A 17,852-nucleotide genomic window follows, 5' to 3' on the forward strand; every position below is an offset into this window, starting at 1 on the left:
TGGAGATCCATTACTCATCACCGTCAAGGGTGAACTTCATGGTAACTAAATAATTATCATCTCTAAAAATTAAGTAGCTTTACAAACTTTATAAGAATGTTAAGCAACTACATAATTTCAGCTGGAGTTCAACGCAGCGCGACTTTCGATGGCGAGCTCCGTGACAACGTGAAGAGCATCAGAAATCCAAGAAGTCACCGTCGCAGTTCAACCCCAAAAAGAAACAGGTCAGTTTCATTAAAACACACGAATACGCGTACAATTATTTATTGTGAGTATCTCATGAATGAAATCTTCTTTCAACAGTGTACTGCCAGCAAATAAAGTTCCTTGAAAAGGTATACTTCCAACATACACAAAGACTCGGCTTAAGGAAAATTCAATGAGAAGAAGAAGGCTTAAAGCCAGGGATAAATAAGGTGAGAGTTTAAGCGCAATTAATGAGTGAAAAATTAACATTATTACTACTGTATAAAACCAATTCGCCAAGTAGAATCGATTCATTCAAACAGGCTAATTTGAATTTCATTTTAATATCGAGCGAAACTCGAATTCATTTATTGGCTTTATGTTGAGCTCTCGAGCTTCGGCCCGATAATGTAATATTCGACGTCCGAGACACTCTCGCATTATATACGCCATTGAAACGTATATAGCCGCAAAATATCGCTGAACAATGGTTATGGGAGCTTGTCGGAGCAAAAGCGGCTTATCAAACCTGAAATGAAACGAGAGAGTAAAATTCAACGCCGCATTATCGCGCGCGCATCGAGCCTCGAAATTGTACATTTTTAAAGAGTACGTATATATAAGGTACTTTTATAGGCCATCGTAGGATTATTTTTATCGACGCGACTTTTATATGGTTCGAGTATTTTTTTCGTGCTCGATGATAAACTCGATTTTCTTTCGGAGCGTCGACAAAGGATTCTGTGACACAGGTGACATAACAATAATAGCACCGAAGCGTGGTAAACGTTTTATCCTATTAATTGTTATAATTGCCTTTTGCGCCGTTGATTAATTGACTCTTCGTATGCATCAGTGAAATACGTTGATTTCGCGCATTGGAACAGTCAGTTTTGTATCAGATTGCCAAATTGAATTACTCGTATTGCAGTCTTTCAGTTCACCAAATGAATTTCCTGTTTTGTTCACTTTAAAAACCAAGTGCGGCATTTTCATCAGCAACGCAATAAGCCGTTTCATACGCAATCGAACGTCTTCTTACAAAACGGCAACAGTATCACAGCATAATCTTCTGCAAACCAGCCCAACTGGTCTCAATTTCACACCGATCCTCTCGGCATTCCGGAAGGCAACAGCAGCAATAAAAGAATTCATTTCTCAGAGCCATGAAAAAGCAATCGCACCTGCAAAGTTGGACTACATTCCAGCCAGGAAAAATATTCCTCTGTGTTATTATCACGGGGCAGTCGGCCCGAGAAATTCGGCGCCCGTCGCGTGAAATTGCATTACGTACACACTGCAGCACGTGCCTCGACTTCGCGTTTAATCGAGCCGCGTCCCGATCGATGCTGCCTCTGTGCGACGGCCTTTTTGATGGTATTTTCGATTTTTTTTTTTGCTCCAAATTCTCGAATATGTAGATCCACGTCGCTCAGCGTCAGACTCGTGAATATTTATTCAGCTGCTGTTCGCAGCAAATGTTATTAGTTTTTGCGTAACACTTGTTATTGTTGTACCTATACGCATCGAGCTATATAGATGCGCTCGTAAATCCATCGTCTCGTAGACAAGCGACTGTCGTCACATAACTGTATTACCTTTACGTAATGTTTTGTATTAAAAAAACGACGTAGCGATATTGTTATACGAAAACGAAATTAACACGAGAATCAGAGCGTCCTTCTCAACGTTATACACTCGTGCGGTTTATATCGTCACTTTGCGCAGCCGCCCGTCGTAAGTTATGCAGCCAAGCTGTAACAGCTGAGCCTGTTCTCGAAAGTGTGTATATAGCCGAACTTGCCTATCCCTCGCTGCATAAACTTGTCGCTCGACGGGGCTTGTTCTCCGCGCTGTGTATAATATTGTATATAATGCACGTCATCAGCGGGTGATATCGTCAGCCGATGCTTTTTGAGACGGCGCGAATTCGACGCTTCTGTGTATATACCACGTTATAATAGAAATTTCGTTCGGTGCAAGACGACGTAAAATAGCAGCTCGCTAATCAGAGCCTCAGAGTTTATAAACGCGTAGAAAACGAGCTTTCGCTTCTAGGAGCACTTAACACTGCATTTGCCATGTTTCCTTGAGATCCTGAAAGCTTCGCGTCTACGTTTACACCTGGCGTTTTTACCTTTATAAATAACACAGCGGATGCTCTCGTTCGTGTTGAAAATGTCACTAAAAATGTAAATTTGTCCTCTCCTGCGTCCAATTTCAATGTTGTGTATAAATTCTTCCGCGAGGTTCGCGCGGTAATGCATCGAAAAGTCGAGCTTATTCGCAAAGAATAAAAATGCCAACGCGAAGATCTATGGAAGCTCGTAAAAAGCTCGAGCTTTTGAGAATCGTCGACCTTGAAATTCGAATCGCTGACTGCGGCGGATCGGAAAAAGCTCGAGAAGTGACTCTTCATCTAGCTGAAGCTCGGTTAACCCATTATACAATAATCATCGCCGAAAATACGCGGAAGCCGAGCTTTCGCGTCGCGAGGAAAGCTCTAGTCCCTCGTCCGGAGGGTAAATATAACCCGCAGCCGCGGTGGAGGGAAAGCGTCGCGCGCGGAGATTCCGATGCTTTTTTCGCATTTCACTCGCTCGGGCAATTCGACGCGCGTTAATGTGTGGGCTGCGGAGAGGTTAAAAAAAGAGGAGAGGAGAGGCTCGTTGGGGTATTACAGAAGGTGGAGAGCTTTGCGGATGGCACATTCGCGCTCTCTCTTGAAACGCCGCTGTGATTTATGCGGGAGACGACTCTTTTTATTTTTTCTGCCCTTCTGTGCGCTTTTTGATTCGTCGGTCGGCAAGTTCTGCGGGTATGGCTTAGGGGAATGTGATTTTTGCATTGGAACGACAAACGCGATTGAATTTGACGCGAAAATCAGGGAGATGTATTTTGCGTTGCATAAAATTAACTTCACCGCAAACAGATCGAAACCCGTGTACCTCTATTAAATAAACTTCCTCACCTCGCTGATCGGATCAGGAGCGAGTCATCCGTCAAACTTGCCGCGAAACTCGATCCCAATCAGTGCTCACCTCTCGCATCGAAAACCAATACTTCCTCTATCTCCACTCCAAAGCGTCACTATATAGAGCGACGAGCATCCCAGTGTATAAAAAAAGAAAATATCTCTCTAACAATCTTCTAATTCCCACGACAAACACGTTTCACCACGTCCTCGTCATCGGCGTTGCGCAATCGAGTCTCTCTCGCTCGCTCGTGCACGGCGTCGTGGTCTCATCCTCGCTTATTCTCGCCCCGACAACTGGAAATAGCGTGATGTACGCGAAACGCGTGGGACGGGCCTCCCGCAGTCGAGTGCGCCCGCACTAGCTTCTCTGGCTCGACTATATGGGGCAAAAGTGCGGTTATACGCGGGAGTGTAGTTCAACGGCTGGATTGGGAATTTTAATTGTTCGCTTTTCTATGCGCGTGGTTAACTTTTGAAGTTTTGTTGAGCTAGTTTGCTGATAATTATCATATGTTTCGTAATTGGAGGTCGTTAAAGTTTTTACTGGCAGCGACGAATTTTAGCAATTTTTTCCTTCTTCCGTGTGTACAATTGAGCTTTTTCTGGGACGTTGATTTCGAAGTCAAATTCTACGTGTCTAAAACGTGACATACCGTGTTACACGAGACCCGAAATTTGAATATTGTGTTTGCACAAGGCTCGCGTTTACCTACGAAGTTATTATAAAATTTGCCGTATTCACGGCTGAATAAAAAAAAAAATGTTCTGCGTCCTTATCCACTTTTATTTACCGAATAAATGAAGTTTAAATACAACCTCTCGAGCATGCCATTTCGAGCGCAAAAAAAGCTCGACCACCGGGAAATGTAGCGGAAAAAAGCTTCCACTTTAAAAATAAAAAAAGCTACATCCTCTTTATCTTGTATCGTTCCAGCAACTGATCGACTCGAGCGTCTCTACCGCGGCAGCTTGTAGATCAAAGTGACGAATGTCCGAGCGAGAGCAGTACGTAAATCACGAAACTTTGCCCTCTCCACTTTCTCGGTTCGATGTCCGATATAGAAAGCAGCGCAATACCTTACCAGCACGTCCAAGGGCCAAACTGTGCACGATTTCGCCGAAATAATCAAGCGAAGCAGTAGCCATGACGGGAGAAAATTCTCTCATCACGAGGAGCTTGTCACTCGCCGACAGGATATTACAAAGACCAAGTCAAACTCCGAGCGCGAGCTTTTCCGGAGATCGATTATACCCGTCCCGGAGAGGCTTAGACAGAGCTTGAGCTGAAAATCCTTGGCTGTCTTAAAGGCTAAAAACGCCGCTTAGCCGACTTCCATCGCCGCCCTGAGGATGATAACGTCGTGCGTTTGAAAAACGTCGAATAATGAAAATAAAAGAACAAGAGTATATACAGCACAACTGCGCACTTCTGACATTCGAGGCGCGTTGCGTGAATGCTCTCGAGAGCACACCCCGTGGAATCAGCAGCAGTGCGGGGTTTGCAATTACGCGGATAAAGTTCCTCGTGGATTTTTCTCGACTGACGCGCTTGCGTAATCTGTTGATCATCGTAGTCGGTGAAAACGGAATTTCTTGATTAACGCCAGCTCCTCCGACGCAATTTTTTATCAAGAGATTAGTTACTCTCTTTAAGGATGTTTATACGATGCGTGTATTAGTGGATTGCCATAGTCTGAAAGGGAGGAGCCTCCGACAGCCGGCTTTGGACGATGGGTTTAATCTCGTCTTTACGCTCGTTACTTTGTAGGAATCGAGTCTCCGACTCGGAGCTTCGCGTAATTGCGCTTTCATACCGTTTGCTACGCATTGAAGGGGATGAGGTATTAATTATAAGCGTCTGCTTCAGTTTGTCTTTCAAGGGCTAAACTGTCTAATCTTGCAAATGAGTCAACAACGCATGATAAAGTAGAGTGAAAAAAAGGCTCACCAATAGTCGTGTAAATAGTACTGCAGTAGATAACAGCGTTCCAGAAGGCCCAATTCATGTGCTCGCCGGGTCGGCTTTGAAAGTTGAGCTTTTTGAGAAACTGGTAGAGCTTTTCCTCGTAGAGCATTAGGTGGTTCTTGGCGTGACCCTTCCACTTCTCCGAGTCCTTCATGAGCTCGGCGTCGTTCGACAGATCCCTTATTTGCTGGATCATTTCGTCCCTGAAAATAATGTTCGGCGGTGAGGATATAAAGCTCGGATTCGTCGCCAACCGTATTTTATTGCGCTGCTTTATTGCCTCCGGTTAAACGCTTCGAATTTTTGGAAATAATTCACGGCGGTGGAGCAAAGCTTTGCTGCGTGTAACGTTGCGCAACTCTGAATTTTATTTAAAAAACAAGCACAAGAGAAAGAGTAGAAATTAAGCAACGTTTACATTAATGCATTCAACCCTGACACCGCTAATCATAGCGTCGATTCCTCGCGAGTCGCTGAGCGAAATCTGCACTTATTCAACCCTCATATCCTATATGCAATTTTTCGAAGCTATAAACTTTTTCTCCCCGCGAGATCTTAACTTCCAGACGGCACGCGAATAGCGCATTGATTTTTATAAGACCCACGCGCAATCATTCTCTCGGATGCATACACGAGAGAGTCGAGTTTTCAATTCGCATATTTTTCAGAATTTCAGAAATCAACGCGCGCACGCTGCCAGAGAGCTTCGTTGTGAAACATTACGCAGTAACAATAGGGACAATAGCACGAGCGAACGACGTCCTTAACATGTCGGTAACCCATTTAGTATTTACGGGTCAGGTCGCGAACTGTCAATGCCGCTCACTAGCTGATATACGTAGCTCGTGTATTTATTTATGCATTCGTTAAACATTTCCAGCGCTAATGCGCCCATGTTTTAAACTCGCGGTTCGTTCATTGAAAAAAAAAAAAGCGAGCTACTCGCTTCGCGTATAGGATATAAGTAGGTTAAACCGCGGCGTCGACGTGTAATTAGAGCGAGGTGTGCATATTAAATGCCGGATTAATTTTCGAGACGTACTTACGAAAACTGACGCAACAATCAACATCATTCAAAATCGCGATTGATGGTGTTCGGTCTGTGTTATATCAATCTCTCATCGCCGATACATTATTCAGCCTTGAGCTTCCGAGCGTGAATCGTAATGCTTCATAAAAATCAAAGCGAGAAACGGTCCACTGCCTATCAATTATTATATACTAGACGCCGTATTGTTGCTGCTACTCTCCCGGAGACAGGAAAAAGCTCGAGAGCTTTCAATTATTCAGCAGAGCTGGGCGTGGACGCGGAGATTATCTCGATTGTTTCTTACTCCGCCGAGGATTTATGTCCAACTTTCTCTTCTTTGATAAGAAACTTGTGTGCCTCGTCGCGAGATTGAATAGAGATAGAGAGTTTTTAAAATTCGCGGTGAAAGAAAGAGCTTAATTAACTTCGAGAGTACGGCTGCGCGCGTTAGAGTGTTATACGTAGACAGTGGCTTTGTATTCTTGACGTTTACGAGAGAGGATCTTCCTGGGGGGCGATGCCCTCGTAACTTTTTTAATTAACCTACTGTGTCTTTGTTTTCTAGTTTCTTCTAACGTCGACGTGGAATTTGCATATAAGCAATTATTACGCAACCGTGATTTCGTGCAATTTCGCATATGAGTGTAAAGAGATTCTTTCCTTCGCTATTTACGCGATGCATTTTTTACGCTCAATAATTCTCGTGCGTATAACGTCGCCGTTATTATTAATAGCCTATTATAAACGCCTACCGATACAGGAATCAATTCACGACGATAATTATCCGTAAACCATCAAACAGCGATAATAATAAACAAAGTAAATTTATGCATATTTGTATTCGTTCTATCAAACCGACATTTATCGCGACTGGTTGACTCGTGGAACAATTAACCGACCGATTATTCACACTGATTTAACTCACCGCGCGCTTTTAATTCCCTCCTTTTTCCCAGAGCCCGCGTGTGCAGCAGCAAATCGATTCCTATGCAATCGCGCGAGCGCGTATACGAGCTTTCCGCGGGCAATTTGTCAAAAAAAGCTCCGAATCCGATTCTCGATACTCGATACCATACGGGATTTTCCTTCCTAGAATAAAAAATTCGCCGGAATTTTGTCACCGAGTATTAAAATAACACCCATATCTCCGGTGGGAAAAATTGATAAAGCTCGTTTTTCTTGGCGCGCGAAAAAAAGTTCGTTAAACTTTCGCAGTTTGACACACTTCGCAAGCGTTAAGACCGCACTATGCGCGCGGACGTTGTAAAAAGTTTTATTCCATCAATAAACTTTAGGGCTGACGATATTACGGATAATTACGAAATTCACACGGATAATTTGACTAAGGCGCGTGTGCATGCGCTGATTAAATTAATCGAGATTTTTCTTTTCTTTTTTCCGATAATGGAACCTGCTAATTTGCAAGAGAGAGTTTGAATACAACCGCTACTCGCGAATGATTCTCGATAAAGTCAAATACTGACGATATAACTTTTGTTTGCAGAGAATTAATGAAGGTAGAAGATAAATACACGAGGAGGAAGACTCACCGTTCCTTCTTGATATCCTCCTTCACGGTCATCTCGTACTTGCCCTCGATGTAGATGAAGAGAAAAGCTCCGAGGACGCTGTAGAGGAACATCACGAGGAAGAGGAATATGTGCGTGAACCACCTCTTGCTCCAGGAGCTGACCTAAGCAAAAGGATCTCTTGAGTCGTTTGCTTTTTTTCTCCTGTATACTGTTATTATTTATTCGTTTTTTTTCGCGCGGATGCGTTTCGTCAGATTCGATTTGCTCTGCTGTCGACCGATACGTGTAAAAGGAATACACAGTGTCGCGTGTCTAGCGGCGGGTTTGTGTGTTGACTTTTTATTTTTAGAGAGACGTGCGAAGGAAAGCTTTCTGGAACATATGTGCGAGACTCGTATGACGTTGTACTGTCGTGTTCTTTTGTGTCGGGATGTATCGACTGCACTCGTATATAACGTGTATTGTATTTCTGGACAGTACTTTGTATTTAATCGACGATACGCTCTCGCGACGAAAATAACGGGTTTATATTCAAAAACGAGATCCGATCACGTCACTCGGAACTAAAATCTCGACTAGTAATCAAATTATTAACATAACACACAGCATCGGCTGTAGCGTTTCCCGGAACACGAGAAAGCGATTCTAAATCCGCGCGATATGTCTGTCGTATTTTCCCAGGCGCCTTACTCGCCGCAGAGATCGTCAAATCGACGCTCGCGCATACGGGCTAAATAAATGTCGGTGTCAATCGCATCCGTTCGTGCCTGACCTATTTATGCGCGCGGCTGCTGCAGCGCTGTACACCACGTGCGTTTTTCGCTTTTCGGTGAGGAGTTTCGAAGAGCCTCTTGAAGCTTGGATATTTTACAAGGTTTGGGAACTGTCGGAGGGGGGGGGGGGCGACATGCTCGTGTGTGCAGTGCAAGTAGTAGCGGGCGCTATCGGTCAGCCGTAAAAGCATCCGCACTGCAGCGCAGTTTTTTTTTTAATTTTGCGTGGTGCGACTCGAATTTTAATCAAGATCGAGAATTTCTGTATTATCGAGTGTAAAAAGCGATTAATTCTGCTCAGGCGACGAATACCACAAGTGGTATATATATATATGAGATTGCGAAAAGTTCAATAAAATTGAAATCGCAGCTCGAAATAGCTCGGCGTCGGTTAAAATTCTTATTAATTTCTCAGGCCTTACCTTCTCGTAAAGCCAGAAAGCGCTTTTCTCGCCGACGCTCAAGCCCGATTTGGTCCAGTCCTTGAATCCCTTCAGGTGAGCGAACATGAACTCGCTGGCCTTGTTGGTGTACACAATGGTGGGCTGGCCGGAAACGGGCGTCAAAGGGACGGGAGTTTGGCCATAGGGTGTTGTTACGTAGCCCATCGGTGTCTGGGGGTAAAACTGACCGGGTACCGGCAGCTTGATCTTCGGCCGCGGCGGTAGCTTGCGTTTCTTCGGTGAATTCGACATTTTCCCTTATTTATCTCTCTTGTCTCTTACAGGTCTGAAGTTTCCCGATGCTGATCAGCGATACGACGAGTGCGTCGGAGACACGGCTGCTGGGCTGCACATCGCGCACTTATTGGCTCACGCGATAATCGTTTTCGGCTGTAATGGAAATTTCGGTTCTAGCCTGCAGCTTTTTGCCCGCTGAAATTTGCATTTCCGCGCGAGGGGGCTGCTGCCGGCTAATGGATACTTTGCTTGTATATGCACACTCGAGAGAGAGAGAGAGAGAGAGAGAGAGAGAGAGCATCATTATGCAATATCAGCTGATTCAGTTGTTCGACCTACTTCTGCTTCGAATTATACGTATACACTCGATTGTTTACAATTAAAACGGCTTTTCATAGAATCACAATAAGCTAGTCTCGTATCAAAATGATTTTAATATATATCCTGCGCAGAGACTGAAATAGCGGCGAACGATTGATCCCTAAAAGCTCCTGAAATAAGCTATCTCTCTGTAGAGATACGCCGCAGATAGTAGAACACCGATCCATAAAAGCTTTTCTTCATTTTTAATACACCTTCTGTACAACACACTCGACAGGGAAGCTCTCGGATTATGCAAGTCCTTGCGGCACATCGTAATGCAATTAAAAAGTTGCTCGACCTCGTTTCCACCGAAATTCCAAAACAAGGATAAACAACGACCAGCTTCGCGACAAAGTCTCGCCGCGAGGAAAGAAACAGAAGGAGAGACGCACGGGTGATTAACGCGAGGCGCTTACTCTGCTTTATGGATTATTCAGAAGCGACTCGGAGGCATTGTCCCGCGAGTTTATAAATAGTGTAGGCGCACTTGGCCGCAACTTAGATGCTTTTGAGATACGATGTCGTCCGCGTGGATTTACGAGAGACCGTTTCGTTCCGCTGCGTAGGTGTGTGTGTGTGTGTGTGTAGTCTAGTTTATAAGTGGGATTAGCGACTGATTGCAGAGACGAAACGATTGAAGCTTCGCCATCCGTGATACGTCGTCGAAATAGAATCTAACCGTATGCAAGCCTCTGGTCCATATCGGAGATGAAAACGAAGAGGAAATCTCCCGCGCGTCCCTTTTACTTTTACGAGTGTATAACCCAGATATATCCGCAACCCCCAGCGGACCTCCACCGAGGTGTGTAATGAAGGAAATGGAGTGTCCTTTTTTATCACGCGCTGCGCATAAGCGCGAGTCTATGTGATATATCTGCGGTTTTCGATGGAAAAGGATTGGATCTCGATGGGACATAATGGGAGGGAAATTGAAGATTCCTTCGCCGCCCCCGAGGCTGGCTTCTTGTGTAAAGACTTCTTCTCTCTCTCTCTCTCTCTCCCTCTCTCTCTTGCGATCGAACGGCGATAATTGGATGGGACGATTGGTGTAATTGCTCGGCGCTGTGTAATCCTGTTTTCTCCGATGATTTATCGCGGAATATGTTTAAAATACGTGATTGACGAGTTAATTCGCGCAAACTCTGCGGACCACAACGACCTTCTATTTTTACCGGGAGGAAGAAAAAACACTGGGCTGCTGCCAATTCCAAAAAGTAGACTAATGAAAAATTCCAGGGAGTCTCTCTGCAAGACGAATGAATCCCTCCGAATCGAGTTTTGACCTTACACAATGCGCGGAGTCACGTGTTTTCGGCGGCGACCTTTACACTCCTGACACGGAAATCGCGCTTTGAAAAGAACGAGGTTTATTCAGCGAGTAATATTCATCTATATAATTTTGTCTCCTGCGAGGAAAAGTTACGTGAATCTCTATATAAGAAGCTAATCTGACGTTCGCAGTAAATTTCAGTATACTCTGCTGCAAGGATCACCATTAATCTTTCCCGTATTTCAAATTGAATTCAGCTATACAGCTTCGAACGTTATTAAAACTAGTGCTTGTACGCGTCGTGTTTATTTTCTCGGTAGTCGAGTATACCGAGTATACACTGCAGTTGATTTTTCCACATTTCTAACCAGCCGCAGATAATACACGAGACCATAAAGCAAACACTCGGGTTCTACAGCTCGATAAACTTTACGATCCTTTCTCTCTTCACTTCGGACGCGTCGATGGAGGCTGTGCGAAAGGTCTGATTGAAAAGTCCGCCCGCCTATACACACACACACACACCTACGTATCGGAAATCAATCGAGTTTTTTTGCTAATGGCAAATTGCATTTCTGCCGCGATGAAAAATTCCGTGCGGTGAACTTTGTATTAGTTTTCAACTCTCTCTCTCTCGCGCGCGCGTGTGGTGTACTATAAAAAAGTTCGGAGAGAGTGATATTTTTAAATTTTCAGCGGGAACTCGAGCTTTTTTTTTTGAAAAATTCGAAAGAAAAATTCTCGCGAATGTAAAAGTGGAGCTGTAAGCCAGTTTTAATTGCTCGATAAATTAAAGCAAGAAAGTTCGTCTTCTTTCAAAATTCCACTGTGGGGAAGAGCCTCGGAGACCTCGTCTGTACGCACATCGTAGCCGCTGAACTATTCAGCGCACGTAAACGGCTTACGCGCGGAAATCGCGGCTCTCTCTCTCTCTCTAGGACTATTGTTATATACAAGAAAAGTTTCCTCTCGACGATATTCCTCTGTGTGCACAAGGGCGTTTCCGAAAGGAAAAAAATCGCGCACAATCGTCGCACTGTATCATCACTCGAAGAACCTACTGTGAGATCGTAGCACAATGCAAGTGTGATGACACAGAGAGGAGAACGACAACACTATGGTGTAGCCGTACACCTGCGCGCACGTGTCGCCGGAGCCAGATCACTCGCGCACAGGCTCTCTCTCTCTCTCTCTCTCTCTCTCTCTCTCTCTCTCTCCCTCGAGCGGGCGGGCGGGCTTACGCTGCGGCGTCGCGACGTCGACTGAACTGCTATTTTGCCGCGGGAGAGAGAGTCGAGAGATGGATCGCGGAGGAGGGAAGAGGGCGCGAAGCGCGCGCATGTACATGGGGGGATTTTAATGGAAATACATTTTTGATTAACGGAGGGGATTGTGGTTATGAGGGATGTGTGATTAAACGGTGTGATTTCGTATCAAAATTTAATTATTGATTAGAGGTGATATCTTATTGAAAATTAAAGTAAAGCTTTATTCTATAGCGTATTACTTCCTGAGATCACAGCGCTGAATAAAAATTTGAATTTCCCGGTCAAAGCTTTCGAGCTTGGATAATCATTCTGTAGCTAATACAATGCCAGTAATCTCCGAAAGCCCTAAACGCGGTCCATAACATAATAATAAGAGGGTGGACCACCCAGTGAGAATATTTAAAGACTCCGTTTAACGACTCGCCAAACCGCCCCTATACTTCTAAAAAGCGTGTGTTAGACGGCGATAACGCCTGCAAGCGCAAGCATCAGCGAAAAATTTTTTCTCCACCGTAGAACCCTAAGAGCCTTCGTTACAATGTAAAAATGCTGATTCGCCGCACTTTTCTCGGGCTAATTTTTCCTTTTTCCTTAGCTACGTTTCACTAGGACCAAACGACTTATCATATTGTATTTTGTTTCCACCGCCGTGTCCTTTAGGCTCCTTCACTTTTCGTCTCGAGAGATAGAGAAGATTTTCAAAGGATTTCCCGGAAACGAAATCTAGAAGAGCTCGCCCCTTTGGTATAGGATATATAAAGAATACAAGTGGCGAAAATCAGGACGCCTTGGAATAAATCCTACTCACGGTCAAAGGGATGAAGCAAAGCGCACGTGTGTGTGTGTATATATTGTTTTGTCGTAATAACGAAATTCTTTTGTACCGCTTCTTTTGTTTGCCGTACGTCGAAAAAGCTTTGTCAATCTTTTTTCACGCTCGACTAATAAAAATTTAAAAGAAGAAATAGAGCCACGCGGAAACCAAAAAGCACAGCGTAAGCCAATTACTGTTCCGGGAAAATACACGTGCCGACGACTACATCCGAGCTTTAATTATCCTGCGACTGATTATGTGTATTATGTCGAAGAACACAACAAAAATTCACACTTTACGGATAACTAGACCGAACACGTGTGCGTCGCGGGAATTTCAAAAGTTGCGAATAATCCTGACGACTATATATATATGCATAAGCCTCCTCGCACAGTAGTATACAACCAGGTCAGCCGGCTGCAGTTGTCCGCAAGGGCGTTTTGTTTAAAAGTCGTGCTGGATTTCGGTCAATTACCGGGGAGCCAACCGGCGCACGCTATGCACGCGTATATATATGCGCTAGCTGTGCATCGATCAGCTGAGTCCAGAGCCAAGATCATTCCTCCGAATGCCTGGGACTCATGGGACGCCTCGTACACGTGTATGCGTGGGGAATGGGAAATTACATTTTGATTGGAGCCCTATGACGAAGGTTGCTTTCTTTCTTGCAAATTTTATTGCTTTTCGCCTTCGCAGTTATCGTCGTTTTTATCGTACATTTATGGAATATCATGCGTGGTTTGAATCGTTGACTGTAGACGATTGACGAGGCCGAATCGATTTGAGGTACGTGAACGTGTATTTCATTTTATCGAGCGGTACATGCATGGATAAATCGAAAGAATTAAAAACCGATAGAAAACAACGCTTCAGCGTCATACGCGTCCCTGAACGTATAACGTTTTGATTGTTTCGCCAAATTACCGATTCAAGGAACAATCTTTTCCAATTAACGTGTGTATTTAATTTTCGTTACATTATCGCAGTATTGTTGTTTACCCGACAAAACTAAAATACTACACTATTTCAAACTTTGTACATACGCGCCTTTTGTACAGCGATATTTCTCCAAAGAAATATTTCAATATCAAGCGAGCGTATTTTTCAATCGAAACAACGCTAAATGGCCCGAGGCGTTTCCGAACAGTGCCATCGGGTCACGGCACGTCGTATCGTATCGTTTTTCGATAGACGCTTATTCGCATCGCTTTCCACGCACAAGACGATCTGTATAAGCGTAGAAGGCCAAAAATTTTAAAAAAAGCGCCGAGCTTTCAAAATTTACGAATAAAAGCATCGAAGCCTCTCTCGGGACGTTCATTTCGAGTGATATACCGCGTGGCGAAGTAGAAATGCGCGATTCCGATCAGACGCGCGAGCGATACGAGCTTCGCTGGAAAAATGGAACGCCTCGCGCTCTTTATTAGGTCTAATGCTGGAATAGGCAATTTCGTTCTTTCTTATATTCCCATCTACTTACATCGATCCGCACCGGAGATATACGTTATACGCAATTTGAATTTCTCGATAAGTATTATACCGCGCGCGTGTTTTCACCGAAAAGCTCTACGTTCCATATATCTCGTTCGCGAGAAAAGCTCTCTTTTTTCGAATTTCCGCAAAAAACAGCGAATAGCCCGGCTGATTCAAAACGTCGTGACGACGTGTGCGACACGCGGTTATACACGTAACAGCGTCGAGCTCGCGCTCTGGTAAGTATTATTTTCGTCTTCCCAGTCATTCGGCAGAAATTTCTCCCGCTGCTGTCTCTCGTCTTCTTCCCGCGCTTGCTTTTCTTTTTTGCTTCTCATTTTCACCGCCGGCCGCGATAAATTCGTCGCGCTAATGATAAATCCGAGAAGTGGACTAGAGGGAATGTCTGAGCTGAAAAAGCTCTCATATGAGTGTAGCGTATAGGGCGTATACGAAAATAAAGCTCGCAAGCTCAGAACGTGGAGCTTTTTTAGGGCCGTTCGACTGGCCGTTTTACGGATGGACTGAATTTTTTACAGGTTTAAATACGACGAGTTCCCGGTACACGAGCACGCGTCGGGATTGCAAAAGCTTCCGATAATCGCGATCCGAAAGTCCGGGATTATGTGACTTCGTGGAATTCCATTCGTCTCCGATTCTTTTTTCCCCGTGACACACGTTAAATACGAGTGTTTTTGTTGTTCCAAGCCTGACGCGCGTGTGAGTTTTCGATTATTATTAGAAACTCGAGCATCGGCGCCGCGGCCGACATATCCAGCGATAGCTCGGCATTTTAATAAGCGTAAACCAGTCGAGCTAACGAGATGCTCCTCCTCTCTCGTAATTTATTTATAACAATGACTTGGATTATGCAACTTTTCCCGGCATAAAAATATCCTACAGTCGTATACTCCTCGGCTTTCAACTATACTTCTTTTCGGAACCAGTCGGGCGGAGATAACGAGTTTTCGAAAACTTGAAATAATAATTCGTCTCTCTGTTTCCTGAAGTTGTATAGCTGAGCTTCAGGGTATTTTTTATTTCGAGTTTTTCGCGGGGAAACAGTCGAAAACTTTCGATAACTTAGTTTTTTCCTGGTGTAGCGCCAGACTCGAACAGCTGACGTATCGGATGGGAAACAGGGATTAAGTTGCTCGAAACTTTCGGCTCTGTGTTGACACGGCTGCATCTGTCTTTTCTTCGCTGAAAAGGATGAGAAGCTATTAAACCGAAACTCACAACAGTTAGACGTTCTTATTTTAGACGCTCTTGGGTCATTCATCTCTTCCGCTTGATTTTTCATAATTTTATTATTAGCCAATCGCTATACCAATATGACTCTGACAATAGAAGTTGGTATCAAAAGTCAAAGCCACAGCGTTATCAATAAAGCTTCCTCCCACAAAGCTCTCGAAGCAATCAAAGCGCGGGAAAACGTCGAACTTCAAAGGCACTGGACGGATTAGTCTCTCAGCGATTACCTGTATACGTTATACCGCCTGAAGCAACACAGGTACACACGTATAGACTATACGAACGTCGTCCCTCGATAATTTCAGCCAATTATGCATCGAATCGATTAGTCTCTCTCTCACCTTATCCTGGCACAGGTCGACGAGAGGACGAGAATATATATATACCGACAGTGGCAGTAGGGGCCGTTGGATTATATTATTATACGCTCGATTCTGCAGGATGAAACGAGGGATTACGAGGTGCGTGTAGCTCGTGCGATAGCGGGCGATTATATGGTCGCGCGAGATGCGTTTGCGTGCGTTAAATACCGCGTGTTGCGTTGACGTACGGGGATTCCCCCCCGGATTTGTTGGGGCTGATCCGCGTGATTTGTAGAGATGCGTCGGTCGATTTTACTGGGCTGCAAATAGATCGCGCATGAACGCTGTTTTCGAATCGATTATTAATTTTTTTTATTTGGATTGGTTGATCATTGAATTATTAAAAAAATTCTAAGTATTTAAAAAAATATACATCCCCTCTAAAAAAAGTGATGGCCTATGTATTGAAGCATTTGTTGTGAAGCATTTAATACGTCCCGAGTAGAAAGCCAATCCGGATAACCTTAGTTTTAATTAGGCCCTGAACAGGCTCGCCTGTATAAAACTTCAGGCGCTACATCAGGCATAAGACCCCGCCAAGATCCGGTCCTGCTCCGGATTTTCTGTTAAAAAATTCTTTTCTAATCAGCACCGTACAGTTGCCGGAACACTCCCTTAATGCTGAAAGTTTTCTGTACCACGTATTAGTGCCATATCATTGCCGGAGCATGTCCTTAAAAAATGCAACATAACCTGTGTAACATAGCATAGTACTGTAAGTGCATCGATAGCATCAGCTAAATAAATATTGTTAATATTAAAAGTATATTTGATAATACAGGCAATATGGACATTCATTATGTATAGAGTTGCAGAGAGCAGGAAACTAAGAAATCGTAACTATCAACTAAACTGTTATTATATTTAACGACATATTTATAATTTTTTACAGAAAGCTCACCTTATATGCACTGTTAATGCAGATAATAAGGAATTTCTGGATGAATTAACAAAATTATTGAAAAAATTTTTGTCCAGGGAAATACTTACGTCTCACACAGCACAAAGATTAAGTAGTACAAAGAAACCTATTTTTAAGTCAACTAATTTTTATATATGTTTGAAAGGTAAAATTGTTACTTTAAATTACGAAATATTTTATCTTTATCTTTTCTTTATGTCAAACTTTGATTGATAAGTGTATGATTTGTTTTAGATTCACTTAAGCATGTGTATTCGGGAAAAATGTTATAGAAGATGAGGTGTTATGTAAAATAATTGGGGCTATCATTAATAATGCCTACGATTGGGAAGGTCATAGGCATAAAAGGCAAAGACTAAATATTAAGTTTTTTTAAAAAGTTTTGTATTTCTGTAACAAAGTTTTGTATAAGTTGTCCTTATTTCAATCGAAAATTTGTATTTTACATAATATAAGAAAAATAAATAAATAAAATGTTTAATGCAACATCCCTGTTTTACTTATTTGTTAAAACATCCTATGAATAATGTTTTCCATTATTACTGCAAGCATTCAGGTCCCGATCAGGTCCTGATCTGGCTCTGATTTTAAGATTACTGAAAATGCCCGGATAAGAACCTGACATAGTCCTGATTTTAAATGGCGAAGTAAAAAATATTGTTCATCAGGCATGACGGATCATTGTCTGGTATAAGCCTGAAATAAAATCAGGTCCTTATCGCCGCGGGGTCTTATGTCTGATTACGGGCCGGAACCGGTGCCGGATACGGACCTTTCTTATGTCTTCAGGCACCTTATCCGGTCCTGAATTTACCCGTGAATGAATTTCTACTCGGGACGTGATTCTGATTGGTTGCCGTGGTTTATTGGTTATGAAGCGACATCTGTGTTAAATGGCGCCAAAATTTAAAATGTAATTTCAATTATAACAATAAAATCATTCTGAATCAGAAATTTAAATTTAGCATTTTCAGCGACT

General features: G+C 43.4%; 2 long non-coding RNA genes across 2 annotated transcripts; both read left to right on the plus strand.

The window, feature by feature from the left end:
• The first annotated feature begins 119 nt into the window (after positions 1–119).
• LOC116738596 lies at positions 120–8,993 on the plus strand. The gene is made up of 3 exons (XR_004345009.1): positions 120–227; positions 307–419; positions 7,667–8,993. It is a non-coding gene; the product is annotated as an uncharacterized LOC116738596 (long non-coding RNA).
• A 164-nt stretch (positions 8,994–9,157) lies between these two features.
• Positions 9,158–17,359, plus strand: LOC116417572. The gene is made up of 2 exons (XR_004227826.2): positions 9,158–17,018; positions 17,108–17,359. It is a non-coding gene; the product is annotated as an uncharacterized LOC116417572 (long non-coding RNA).
• The last annotated feature ends 493 nt before the right edge of the window (positions 17,360–17,852 follow it).

Source organism: Nasonia vitripennis, chromosome 5, assembly GCF_009193385.2.
Source record: "Nasonia vitripennis strain AsymCx chromosome 5, Nvit_psr_1.1, whole genome shotgun sequence".
NCBI classification, from domain to species: Eukaryota; Metazoa; Arthropoda; class Insecta; order Hymenoptera; family Pteromalidae; genus Nasonia; species Nasonia vitripennis.